General features: G+C 36.5%; 1 protein-coding gene and 2 long non-coding RNA genes across 3 annotated transcripts in view; 2 read left to right on the forward strand and 1 right to left on the reverse strand.

Moving 5' to 3' along the window:
• LOC101745445 (dynein axonemal heavy chain 5) overlaps window positions 1-14,607 on the forward strand; it is a 117,649-nt gene that overhangs the window by 89,102 nt on the left and 13,940 nt on the right. The gene's annotated exons all lie outside the window — the stretch shown is intronic.
• On the forward strand, window positions 2,731-4,036 carry LOC101738234 (uncharacterized). The gene is made up of 2 exons (XR_001140112.4): window positions 2,731-2,859; window positions 3,239-4,036. It is a non-coding gene; the product is annotated as an uncharacterized LOC101738234 (long non-coding RNA).
• LOC105842504 (uncharacterized) lies at window positions 5,954-9,958 on the reverse strand. Its single transcript, XR_001140115.4, has 3 exons — window positions 9,664-9,958; window positions 9,197-9,289; window positions 5,954-8,528 (listed from the first exon to the last, which is right to left on the reverse strand). It is a non-coding gene; the product is annotated as an uncharacterized LOC105842504 (long non-coding RNA).

The following is a 14,607-nucleotide window of genomic DNA, read 5'->3' on the forward strand; positions in this document are numbered from 1 at the left end:
TATTTTACGTTGTAGTATTAATTTAGAGCATCTTTTAGCTTTATGAGAATATTAGACGATTAGACATTGAGAAACTCTGTTTTGAATTCTCTTTAGACATAACTTGGTTCCAATACTTTTTTCTTCGTTAGCGTTTCGTAAGCCTGTGTAACTATTTTCGTTTCTTACAGAAAGTTTATTATTAAAAATCAGCATGCCTCGAAGATCGAAAATGAAATGCTATTTCGGATGCCTTGATAACGGTGAGTTTACACTATTTTCCCGGTATATTATTTGCTAACAGAATTATTATTCATAATATAATTAAATGAATTAGCACCAACTAATGGTCCTTCCTATTTCTGCTGCCTAGCTATCATATATGTTAAGTTTGATTAAAACAGTCTGTGTTAAGTCTCGTACTATCACACACACACCTCAGATAATAAAATTGTCTCGAGTGGGTGGAAGTATTTATGTTTTGCAACTCAGCGTATTATATGCTTATTGTCAAGTGGGCCCGAACTAGTTTTTTGGAATGATCAATCAGTCATGCTTTCCTGTTTAAATAAAATACAGCACAATTGATCTCACATCCAAAGTTAGATGATGGCATTCACATTTTGTTTCCTGGTGTTTGATAACCAAGTTACACCAAGTGGCCTGTGACCACGTTCATCCTTCTACCCAATATAAAATAATGTTTTTATTTTTGTAGACAAAGGTTTGATAATGACAAAATTTTATGGAAAAATTATAAGGAGCACTAAAATGTCTGAAACATGAAAAGATTGATGCACTATATTTGAATCAGAACGTGTTATGTAATATATTAATTTGTAAGTATGATTACATTAACACTAAATTTTTCATGGTCGTATTTTTTCAATATTTGTTACATACTTAAGATACTTTGTTTCTCCGTATCAGAAGAGAAACTGATTCAGCAAGGAATGTGAACTCACAACGGATCTTAATTTTTTTTAAATATGTTTATAATTTATAAATTAATAATTGAAATAGTTCATAAGAACTAAATTGATGCCAATTTTGTTTTAAAATAGGTTGTTTAGTTCTTATAGTTATACTATTACGTTTGAATAGTTGTAATTAGTAAGTTAGTAATATATGAAAATACTGATATAAATTTTTGTAAATGAGCTTTTGTAAATTCTACGAGAAGATGATTTTAATTAATGATCAAAAGTCAACGATCTTCAAAAGCATTATTTGCAATTATTTAAATTAACTGTGGAATATATTTGCTAACTTGTGTTTTCTGTGTGAGCAGATATAAATGAAAATGCCCAAACATGATTATGTTTCTTACATTTTCATTATGTGAAATCAATATGCTTGTGACTGAGTATATTAATAATTTATTAAAACTTAAGTGATAGACAGCAACCCCTATGACACTGCTGAAGTTTATAAGCACTGGTGACCACTTATCATGAGCCGGGTTGTGTGCTCGTCTGCTGTTGAGTGCAATAAAGATTTTCGAGACCCTTTCTATTATTTAGATGTAATATTAATGTACATTTAATTTGGATTAAAAGATAAATTTACATTTTATGTTTGCATGTGTATGTTTATAATTCATTTGCATGTAACGAACATCAGTTTCTTTTGTAACAAAATGCAAACTAATGGTTTGTAATGAATGTAATTAACTTTAAGATGATTTTCTTTCAATCTGCTGTTTGTTTCATCTAGTATTACCAAAGCTAAAGCATCAGAAACGTCAGAATAGAAATAATTTAGTTAAAGAATAAAAGTATAACTATTGTAATCATGTCTAAGATTACTATAAGTGTCATTAAGTACAAACTATCAATATTTAAGAGTACTTTAAATCATCATTACATTTTTTAAACATTTTTTGTTTTTTTTTGTTTTTCAAATCATGTAACAAAACGTTTGTGCAGAACAAAATGTCACATGTTATGAACATGATTGTGGGTTAATCGTTTCTTAAATTTCTAAATGTTTATAAGAATGCTAAGAATAATTTAGTATTCACTTTAGTGTGTGTATTATCTCTACAATGCTAGTTTAAATGACAATTATTGTATGACGAAGCATAGGTAGTATTTATAGATGTAATATTTTCATACAAGGTCATGATCTGTCACGATCAACTTTAAGCAAGAACTGCTATCATTAAGAAACAAATTTATTAAATTTAATTCAAATTGTCTACTATGTTTATAATGGAAAGCTGACATGTTTATATTTCGCACAAATGACTTAATTGACATTGAATGATTTGATTATCTAGACTTAATTAACTTTTAGATAACTTTCGATTTAATGTTAATAAGTACGCTAGTAGGATTAATCTAGAGGAGTTATTGTTATTCGAAGTTTTATACAATTGTACGATCATACAATCTTTTAACCGAAAATTGTTTGTAATATAGGGAAATTAAATAGCTTACAGAGAATTACAGCTTTTTATTTTAAAAAACTGTTTTCTCTCTGTATGAAAAGATCTTATCGATTAGAATGCTGAACACAATCAAACATTCCTTAATATCTCATAAGTACTACCGGGAATTCCAGCGATTCTAAACGATAAGATTTTTTCATAAAGAGAGTTATTAAAAATATTAAAATTACTAAAAAAGCCACCTGGTGGGGGGTAGGGAGACTAATAATCGACCGTAGCGACGCCTGCTGGACCGGGCTTTAACTAAAGCAAAAATAAAAATGAGAGTTGCGCATCTATCTCTAATATATTAAGTGTATAATCTATGGTATTGATTATTTGCAGTGAATTGATAAACCTTGTTAGGAACAAAAGGAGAATATATTAAAAGCGCACATATTAAAATCAAATAATTATGGCCATATTAGAGAAGCAAGATGAACTACCAGGTAGACTATAATTTTGTTATTAAATTTAAAAAAAAATTAGGGAATATCGACAACTAATTCATACAATCCATTTCATGTAGCTAATCATCATCGGTTGAAAGACGGCTGCAGCTGGATACAGCCAATAATAAAAAAAAATCGAAAACATAAAAATTAATATCACAATATAATAAAATCACAATTACGTTTATTGCTTTAATAATAATAATAAATAATAATTAGATCACTATGGTTCAGTGTAAAACTGCATACAAGTGATATTAGCATATTAAACTTTATGCATCTAGTACATACTTAGATTAAATGTTGATAGTTTATATTGTTAGGTCATTAGAATCCTTGCTAATTAATACTAATATATTACAAATAAATCTTTCAGTAAATTACATTCCTGACAATGCTGCAGGCCAAATTGACATTAAAGGATCTATTGATGAAGTAAATATAAACAATCCGATTGGGAATCAATCTGAAGTGATTGCAATACAAGGTTACTTGACAGAGGCTGATATACTTTGCATTAAGATCATTGAAGCTGTTGAGTGTGAGTCATATGTTCTGTGGTTTATTGACTTCCTCATCCAAAAGGATCGGAAAAAAAATTATAACTATTTAACTAGCTGTCTTTTAATTGATTATCCTTGAATGAAATGTAACTACAAATATGATGCATTCCATAATTACTTATTTGTCTATACATAATAATAACTTCATGTAGCATGTCTTATCAAGTATTTAAAATAATTGTTGTCACAACTTTTATTGTTAGTACAGAATTTACAATCTGTTTATTTTGTATATGTGTGTGTATTCATATGACAAGTTAGAATGAGACTATATAAATAAATGAAAACAAAGTAGTAAATTGAAAGTCCAACAAACAATTGATCTCAAAATGATGTTTACATGTCAAATTTATTTTCTGACTATTCACTTTACTCTTTGTGTTGGTGTAATGTAGGGAACAACTTTCTTAATATTAATCATTAATTATACTAATGCCAAATAAAATGATGCCAAATTATTAGTTCATATAGCACTGTAAACTCTTACTGTACTAAGGCACGAACTTGTGTGTAACTTATTATGAGAGATGTAATACTCGTTTGTATTAGTTTCTAAAACATTATGATCTACATATCTATAAATAATTAAATAAAGTAATCAATGTTATAATCATCACTTTTTTATTCAATCAGTATAGTGATCTTTGTTCTACATAAAATAGGATGTTTGCTTGTAGTGGTAGTGTCATGTCCCTTAACAAGTACATAAAAAAAGTGGAAATAGATATCTGAAACCTTTTTTAAGTACTCACCACAACATTTGAAAACTTATAGCAAGCTTGAAGAGCGTGTGGGTGTCAGAATCTTAATATTTGCCATTCCAGTCATCTAACATCTTAATCTGATGATAGCATTGGTCATAGCGTGAAGGCATTTAATGAATAATGAACAGTAGAACAGCCATAACACTGAGCAATGTTTTATAATTCGTCTGAAGTCTTCACGAAAGTAACTCATAGGCATTGGGAACTGTAGGTTACTTAATAGGTAGAATGGGTGGATCAACCATTACAATGATTATATAATCCTCTTAATGAACGAACCTCCTCTTTAATATGTTTAAATTGCAATTCAAATCAACAATTAATAGGACTATCGCCATGGAAGACCATCCCTATCCACCATATTGATGAGTCATAACTCAAGGACCTAGCACAATTACATGCGTGCATTCCTAAAAGATGCAGCGGGTTATTAATGGAGATATTCTAAAATACCTGCCTACTCACTTGTCAGTGTCAGAATAGTTTCCATCAAGATTGTTCAGCTGGCAACCATACACCTACTTCACTAACCAATCTGGCTCTGGGAGTTTTTATATCTGTATTTTAGCACTTGTTTTATAGTTAATACAGCACGAAGCTGCCTTGGTTGCCCTACTAACTTTTAGACTTGATCTACTTGGAGCGGATGATTCAGAGTGTACTTTTTCTTATATTGCTGGACGAGCCCACGGCCCACCTGGTGTTAAGTGGTTACCGGAGCCCAGAGACATCTACAACATAAATGCTGCCACCTACTTTGAAACATGACTTCTAAAGTCTCACTTTTAACAGTACAACGGCTTCACGGCAGAAATAGGGTAGTGGTACCCACCCGTGCGGACGCACAAGACGGTCACATGTCCTGGTGAAACTGGAAAGGCCTTCGGGCCACTAGTAATCTTTCAATCATAAAAAATAACTCAGAAGACGTCCTTCTACCAATAATAACGCAAATTATAATTTTGCGGATTTGATTTTTATTACACGATGTTGTTCCTTCATCGTGAGAGTCAATCGTGAACATATGTATTAAGTACGTATTTTATTGGAATAATTGGTACCAGCTAGCGGGATACCAACACCGATGCATCGCTATATACGAATGCACTGGACGTCTCATTCTTTAGGTCACGACGACTTATCTCGAAATATCTCGGGAGTCCATAGTACAAAGTAACGATAGCTACCTACTGCTTGATTGATATAAAATATCTAGCAAGAACACGTCTGCGTACGTTCTAGTCCTATAGTTGGGTCATAATTTATACATCCCAGCGTCTTTTATTTGACAACATAAAAAAAAAACGAACGGCCATAAAGTCGCATCGTCGATAAATTAAAATCTCAGTGATCTTTTTTATTTTTCAATGTCGAACATCTTTGTTCTTTGTACCGTATGTGGCATGAGGAGTGCTCTGAAGCCTCTGAAGCATTATTTTAGATGACTCTATGAACTCTTTTTTTTATAACCACTTCGGTTTAAACTGAAACTCACTGCATTGATACATTTTTAATGTGTACCACCACGCCATATTGTCTTTAAAAAAAATTATTGAACTATTCCTCAGTAGAAAATTGACGGTAGTTACTTACCTTCTAGTCGGCTGCAGGATCGTCTGGCGTCGATATAAAGATAAAACCCATTCATGAACAATAACATTAAGTTCCTATTATTTTACAAATTAGATTTATGAGTTATGTTTTTCATAAACGTTTTGTTTACATTACCATTTAGTTTGTGTATAAATGGGAATAATCGTAAAGTATTGTGGTTCATTGTTTTATTACACGTATATTAAATAAATTACATATTTGTTAATCGTATACATTCTAAACAGCTAGTCTTAAAATTCATAATGATATTTTTTTTTTTTTCAGAATAAACATCTATCTTTTTATTTCTCTAACATTTATTATATAGTTTATAAACTACTTTCAAAGTAAACTCACATGTTACTAGGTATTTATTAGTAAAATAATCAGAACTAATAAAAATTGTTTTGTTTGATTGATTGATTGATAATATGTTTCTTAATTTAAATGTGCTGCAATTCTACTTTACTTTGCCAATAAGTAATATTAATTTAATAGCACACATATAACTGTTCTATTGAAAATGTGAAAAATGAGATTTTTGTTGTAATAAATCGAAAATTAACCACCGTCTCTATAAGGTTTCATTGTTAAATTCATCTTTAAACCTAAAAGAAATGATTAAGCTAATCCAAAAAATTAGAGTATGCTCGAAGTCAAACATCTAAAACACCTAAGTAATACTTGTTAATTTGGACTTAACTACATCTAAACACCAAGTACATTACATATTTTGTTAATAGAGTAGATATAACAGTAATGTATTATATTAAAATTTCAAAATCATTTAAAACTTGCCTACGTTTTATTTATGTATCACATTTACTCCCTCCCATGTTTCCGATACATGATCCTATCAGTTATTAATAATATAGACGTCGAAATGAATGAACGAAAGTTGATAAAATGAAAAGATGTTACAGCATATTAATTGATAAAAAAATAATACGTAATTGTATTCATATTTTTCCTTTTATGACATATCTTTCTCTCTCTCTCTCTCTTCAATCGGTCCCTCATTGCTGAGGATCGTGACTCCGTCCGATTCCGTCAACCAGCAGTCTCCATCGATCCCGTTCTGTAGCTTGGTGGAGCGCGTCGATGACAGGCGTTTGCAGTTCCTCCGCTATTTCCTACTATCTGAGAAAATGGATACGAAACAAAAACTAATACAGAATTTGTGTTGCTTTGATACATTTTATCGAGAATCGTTCCTGAAAACGAGGCAAATGAATAAAGTTAATACTAATGCTTTTTGCACGCAATGTAACAAACAGCGTCCGCGCGGTTCACGTTCCTACACACGTTCCAAGGTGACGTCATCAAATCACCTTCACTATTGAGTGCGCGTCGTGTCACGAAATGCTAAAATTAGAAAACTAAGTATTTAGGTATACTTGACTTGGCAAATAAAAACGATTTTCCATCAATGTTATCCGTCATAATACTAATCACTGTGACCGTTCGGCTTCACAAACTGTTCTCTTATACCTCCTATACTATAATATGGTAAATATTTTATTACTACAGTGCTATCGCCCTTAACACGTCATTATGGATCGTCCCGAAGCATTTACGGTGCTTTTAGGTACCTCAAGCACCGGTCACCGTCCTCGCCGAACCCGTTGTTTGCGACGAAGGGCTCGTCGAGTAAATTAACCCATAGATAGACACAGCCCACTGAGTTTCTCACCGGATCTTCTCAGTGGGTCGCGTTTCCGATCCGGTGGTAGATTCCGCGAAGCACTGCTCTGTCTAGGGCCAGTGTTAGCAACATTTCTAACTTGAGCCCCGTGAGCTCGCCTGCACCTTAGGGTAAAGCTGAAATAGCCTCTGAGACTATCAGCATAGATAGGAAAAAAGGAAAAAAAAATCTACAGTGCTGATTACATTTCGATTAACGTTATCGTCTGCCGTAAGGCATAGACAATTGATAAATACAGAAACAGATAAGAAAGATGCGCAATAACCATGTAGTATTAAGATGATGGTTCTTGGGTCTCATTGCTTTGTTCCATTATTGCAGCTCTTGCGATGTTTCTCCATCTAATGCGGTTCCTAGCGGTGTGGGGACATTCCGGTACGCTACTTTGCGTACCGCTCTTAACAAGATCCGTCCAACGCAATGGGGAATGACCGCGTGGGCGCTTAGATTCGACTTTAGCTTGGATTACAATTCTCTCCACACAATTTTGGTTTCGAATCATTTTTAAAGGATTTGAGAGCTTGTAATAGAAAGTAAGTAGCACAATCGACAATGGTCCTTTTTCAAGAACGAACACTCTTTTTATATTATTTTACAAACAAATCTCCTTTTAGCTAAGTGCAAGTCTATTTATATTCGAATAATATAGATGAGAGTCTAGTCTTTTTTAACGTCAACTGTAATTATGATGCCAAACATTGTTTTTCGTTTACAGTTTCATCTAAAGCGCTATTACGATAAATTATCGGCCTTTCAGCTCCGTTTGAATATTCGTGGCACTTATATTTTACGAAAACGAAACAAAAGAACAATTTGACATAAAACAATGAAAACATTCTTCCAACTGTTCGAAAATGGGCTGAAGTTTTTTTGAAAACTAAGATGAAAATGTGCTTGCTGTTTCTTCTTTTTTAGGAACTCCAAGAATCAATTATAACTTATAGATGTTTAGTCCTCGCTGACAGCATTTCCCTGATTTTCTTCTGAAGATTTCTAATGTTTCTAGTTGTCTTTTTCTTGGGTCTATTTCCTTCTTAAATACTGAAAATAATTTGTGAAAAAAGGTATTTTATTTTTATAAGACACTTATAATGTTAATGGCTACAAATGGACTTAAAACCAATTTTATTGTAATGCGTTTCGGTTTGAAGAGTGGAACAACCATTGTACTATAAAAACTGATAATTAAAACTCAGGTACCAAGGTGGGTGCCGGTCGCGTTAATGTCTATAGCTTCCAGTAATCATAAGCTTCCAGTAATTTTTACTGGTGGTGCGACCTCTCATGAGTCCGCACGGGTAGGTACCACCACCCTGCCTGTTTCTACCGTGAAGCAGTAATGCGTTTCGATTTGAAGGGTGGGGCAGCCGTTGTAACTATACTGAGAACTGAGACCTTAGAACTCAAATCTGAAGGTGGGTGGCGGTATTTACGTTGTAGATGTCAATGGGTTCCGGTAACCACTTAACACCAGGTGGGCCGTGAGCTCGTCCACCCATCAAAGCAATAAAATAAAAAATAAAAATCTGAACACCAGGAGGGCCGTGAGCTCATCCGCCAGTTTAGGCAATTAAAAAAAATAAAAACACGAGGTTGTGAATTTAATATGTTTCTGTTCAATGGAAAAAAAATGTCCAGTTTCTTTTCATGAAACCTTGATAAAGTTTCTCATTTTTGTACTATCATAAAAAAAATCAAATTAGACTTACCCAGTTTATGAACCGATATTGTGACTCCCAGTCTGTTGTTTTACAAACATATAACATTCAGTTCTTAGGTTTGTTCATACGGAATTTGGAAAACTGGAATGAAAATCGAGTATTAATGAATAACGCTATTTATTCACTGCAGATATAAAAAATAATGTGTGTCATATTTATGCTTTTCGGAACAGCGATAAATACAAGCTCACTATCCAAACAACAATAAAAGGTTGTCTTTATTTTAATTTTATCACTTTTCTAGACCTTTTTGACATCAAGAAGCTATTTTGATAACACTCTTGATAGTCTTTTGATAAACCACTCCTTCTATATTATTAAATTTAAAAATCAGATTGCGGTTGGTTTTTGTATGTTGCATGAAGCTATTTAACAGCATCTCAGATATCTATCCTCCTCAATAAAAGTGTAATTAGTTGTATTTTACAATTTTATGTATAAAATGCTAAACTTACGGTATGAGCAGTTTCAATAGGCTGAAAATCGACTCAGAACTTAGACTCTGCTTCCGATGAGAGAGTATCGTACTCCGAAGTAATCAGAAGACGCACTAAACAGTTGCAAAGGAAAAACAGTAAGAGTTTATTGGCGGCGTAACACTTTTTAAGAATAATTAGATGTTTTGGTCACTTATTATCAAATTCTCTGGGAGATTTGGTTCAGAAATCCGCTCTGCGAAGTGGGAACGGCGAAATCTCACTACGTTTTGGATCAGTAAAAGGTGTCGTCGTCTCAATCTGTTCAAAACCCGAACATGCGCACTTTGTACAATGTGAGGCGCACACTCGCTTTTTGGTAACGTCAATACTACCAGGGTACCATGAAAATGTAGTGGTTCAAGTGAACAGAGTTTGAAAATTGTTTTGTTTCATTCCCGTTTATTTACTGTGATCATTTAGAGTAATCGAAAAAAAAAACTTTAATTTATCTACATACCTACTTATCTTTTAATTGATAGGTGTATTGAAGCAAGGGCGGATCCAGGGGGGGGGTCATGGGGGTCATGACCCCCCCCTGAGCTGGTCCCTATGTGGACCACATATTGAACATAATGATTTTAGGACACAATATATTGTTGCTCCTTAATTAATTTAATATAATATAATAACTTTGTATGATGGCAAATGTTTGGGAACGAACGCATCGAAAATTTGAATTTTACCGCGCCACACTCGCGCGCGCTTTTCTACTACGTAACGTCTAGGTCTTTCTCTACGTTGCGCAGACTTAAATCGTGGCTAAGATCTTCAATGTTTGAAGATCACCTAACCGGACTGGCACTTCTCCACGTTCATAAAAACGTACCCATTGACGTAAATGACGTAATAACGCGTTTCGGGAGAAGACGTAAAAGAAAAATTTATTTTGTTATTTAAATATACCTATGTATTTTATCTGTTTCTATTTTGTTTGTTGGAAACCCTTGTGGTACCACTTTTGCGGAGTTTTGCGTCATACCCCTCGACATACCTTTAGCTGTTATGACAAACCATTCACCACGGTTATGGAATATAAATAAGCTGCCTCATTCCGGGCGTGATTCCACTTCGATAAAGCGGCACGACACGAGAACCCTCTCATCGTGGCCGCCGGTAACTACATTCCCGATCCTGCGGACAGAATGGAAAGCAGTCGACGTCGCCCAAAACACGTCATCTCGGATCCTCCCGATCCACTAACGGTGCTTCTAGGTACTTCAAGCACCGGTCACCGTTCTCGTCGAACCCGTCGCTTGCGACGAAGGGCTCGACGAGTAAATTAACTCCCAGACACAGCCCACTGAGTTTCTCGCCGGATCTTCTCAGTGGGTCGCGTTTCCGATCCGGTGGTAGATTCTGCGAAGCACGGCTCTTGCTAGGGTTCGTGTTAGCAACGTCATCAGGTTTGAGCCCCGTGAGCTCACCTACAAAAGTTAGGGTTACGCTGACATAGCCTCTCAAGGCTCTCAGCATAGGTAGGAAAAAAAAAAAAAAAAAAAGGGGGTGATAGTGCTTCTCTGGATGTCTTCAAGAGAAGATGACAATATGTACGTGTATATGTAGGTACAAGTTATTATGTGTTAAGTTTTTCAAGTGTACAATAAAGAATAAATATTTTTAAGTACAGTACTTAGTACATTAATAAAATACCTACTTTTTACTTGTATCTATTGTTATCAAAATTAAATTATAAGTTCTTGACTTGACCATGACTATGTGACCCCCTCCTTTTTTTTTTTTTTTTTTTCTTTTCTGTTAGAGGGCCGAACCTCCTACGAGGTCCCCGCGCAAAGGGGGCGCGCGGGGTATGTGAGACTCAACGATCTGCATGGTGTTGTGAGCAGACCGCGGGCCCAAGGATTTTAGGGCCCACCCACTAAACGACTCCCCTGCACTCTTACACCCGACGTCCGATCCCCTCCGAGGTCAGAACCCAGATGAGGTAGGCGGGCTACCGCGGTCAACACTACAACCAGACGGCGCGGCTCACCCCAAGGACGCCCAGCCGACGGAGCCTTCGAGGCGAATCGAAGGCTCTGAAACGTCGGCCGTCTCGGTACGGCAGCCCGTCGGGCCGCCCAGACGGTGCCGCTGGTGTCCCGGAATACCCCGCTGGACCAGAACCAGCCTGCCGGGTCGGGACGCGATACACCGTCGACCGGTCGCTCTATTTACTCCTACAGGGGCCGGGACGTACGGGCGTATTCCCGCCTCCGGCCCCCGGCTCGACGGCGACGGATCGGCGCGGAAAGGGAAGAGCTCTCCCTCTCTCGGTCCGCCGCCTCCTTCTGCGAGATGGTGGACTCGCAGAAGTCGAGCATCGCCTTCCAGGACGCGTCGCTGCCGAGCATCGTAGCCACTACGCGCGGCAGCGAGAGGTCCTCTCCTATGACCGCGACGAGAGCGGCGCGTTGCTCGTCGAATCCAGAGCAACGCGCCAATGTATGTTCCGCTGTGTCTTCCTCGTCGCGGTCCGCGCAGTGGTGGCACTGCGCCGTCGGTTCCCTTCCGGCTATCTTGAAGAGGTACCGGCCAAAACACCCATGGCCGGTCAACATCTGCGTCAGCCGGAAGGTGAGGCATCCGCGGTCGCGGCCCACCCAGTCCACGAGAACCGGGCGGACCGCCTCGACGGTATGGATGCCGGCCGACGGGTCCGCCAAGCGGCGAGACCACGCCTCCAGCACGGACCGCCGAGATTGGAGCCTCCGCGCTCGAACTACTCCTTCGCCGGGGCGCCCTTCCCCCCTAGAGCGGAGGTCGCTACGCCACCTGTAATCGGTAGCGAGCGCCTCCGCCTCCAGGTCCCAGGGTGGCGCCCCGGCGAGCAAGCACGCCGCCGCGCCGCCTCGAAGGAGACGGTGCGGTATCCTCGGATGGCCCTGACCGCAATCGCGCGCTGCGGCATGTGACCCCCTCCTGGCACCAAAGCTGGATCCGCCCTTGTATTGAAGATCACACGTCATAGCTTGCGTTAGGCGCTGATCTGAATCGATCCGAAAGTTTATCTGCAAACGAACTAATATAGCTGACAATACGTTTTTTAAAAGAGCTCCAGGGAGTTTACTGTCTTATAGTTACATTCATTGGGAAAGACTGCAAAAGCATAATTCAATAGACATTAATAAAATTCAAGCTCAAATTCAAGCTTAAAATTCAAGCAACTTAAATTCACATTGTTCTTGTTAGATGTCATTATTAAAATACCTACAACATTTTATCTTCAGATATTAGTTCATTTAATACACAACAATAAAAATTAAAAAGCCATTTTGGGGTTTTATTACATACATACACCTGTGAAATCGGTCAGACAATAGCAACAATTTTTGAAAGCATGGTTTCATTGAAGGGCGATAGATGGCGTTTCAATGTCATATTCATCTATATTGGAAGAACTTGCGTTGTATTTATGTAGCCCTATTACTCGTACAACCAAGACCAGACATGCAGTCCTGCGGAAAGAAAAATATTGAATATAAAAAAAATCTAAAAATATCGTCGTTTTGAGCTCAGCAACATTCGTAACTTATTCGCTTTGTGTAAACCACATAATATAAAATGTGTGCGTGTACTAGTGTACACACGTAAGAAGTGAAACTTATTTATGGCCTTATTTTTCGAAAAATGATCTACATGCAACTTTCTAGAAATTGGTTAAATAAAGTTAAATTAGATAAAGTTTAAACAAAAGGATTTTATTATCATAGACATGAATACAAAAAAGTTAAATTAGATAAAGTTTAAACAAAAGGATTTTATTATCATAGACATGAATACAAAACAGATGGCGCGTAACGGAAAAATGTGACGCGTAACCGAAAAATGTGACGGTAAATTTTTTTCCAACGCCGATAAGGAAGTTTCACTTCAAAAAAATAAAGAACACATGACGGTACGGTACCACCGTGTGGGTTGACAGTAAAAAGCGTCAGTCAGTCAGTATTTACTAAACAGAACCTACGTAACTGGATGCGGAAATTTTCATCCGCTCGCTTACCAGGAGAACATAATTTGATGAAACTTTATTATAACACTGCAGCATCGTCACGTCTAATGAAACGGATCATCTTTATATATCTTTAACTTTAAAATTAATTAAATTATAACCCGTATTTTTAAAATAATTGTACTAAATTTGAAATTTTTTTGACTTTTCAATTTTAAGACAAAATGTCATATAGTATCATGTAAGAGGTTGTGGCTTTCATCATATTACCGCAGGAAAAATTGCGGCGGCAATTTGGTTTTGAATTAGATTCGGCTTAACTGAAAACTCCTTCGTCAAACCAAGTTTGAAAGGAGGCCTCGGTCGTTAGAAGCCGTACGACTGGTTCGGCTGGGCCACTTAACTTACCATGATTTGGGATACACAGGGATACAGTTCGCCTCAGAATGGCTAGACTCTTCAAATATGAAAATAATCGAATAATCTACTAAAAATTCGATCTTACAGGCTGCAGTTAAGATGCATTTAGTGTTAACAATAATTTTCGTCAGACATTTTTTTTTCTTATTGCATTGTATGCAATGTAAGTAGAATCCATCGGCAAAAAACTAAAGAAATAAATACACAATAATATTATTATAAAACCGCAAAATGATATGCCTATCGTCAATCAAAACATTTCGTGGAGTTTGGTGCGAAATTCATGAGTTATTCAAATTTGACTGTTTGCATTCCCCTTTGTTTTGATTTTGATATTATTCCGGTCTCAATAGTGGATTTGGTAGTGTGCTGTCGACTTACGTCTTACATATCGTGACCGTGTGTGTATCTCCGTACGGGATACGTGTGTACGGGATACAATACTTAGGTGTAGGTAGAAACAACATCTTTGCAATCATGTGATCCTAGTACACAGTATGAAAAACGTGACTCATGACGAGGTTAGGTATTTTAGTTATAAATAAACTGTA

Source organism: Bombyx mori, chromosome 1 (genome assembly GCF_030269925.1).
Source record: "Bombyx mori chromosome 1, ASM3026992v2".
Lineage (NCBI taxonomy): Eukaryota > Metazoa > Arthropoda > Insecta > Lepidoptera > Bombycidae > Bombyx > Bombyx mori.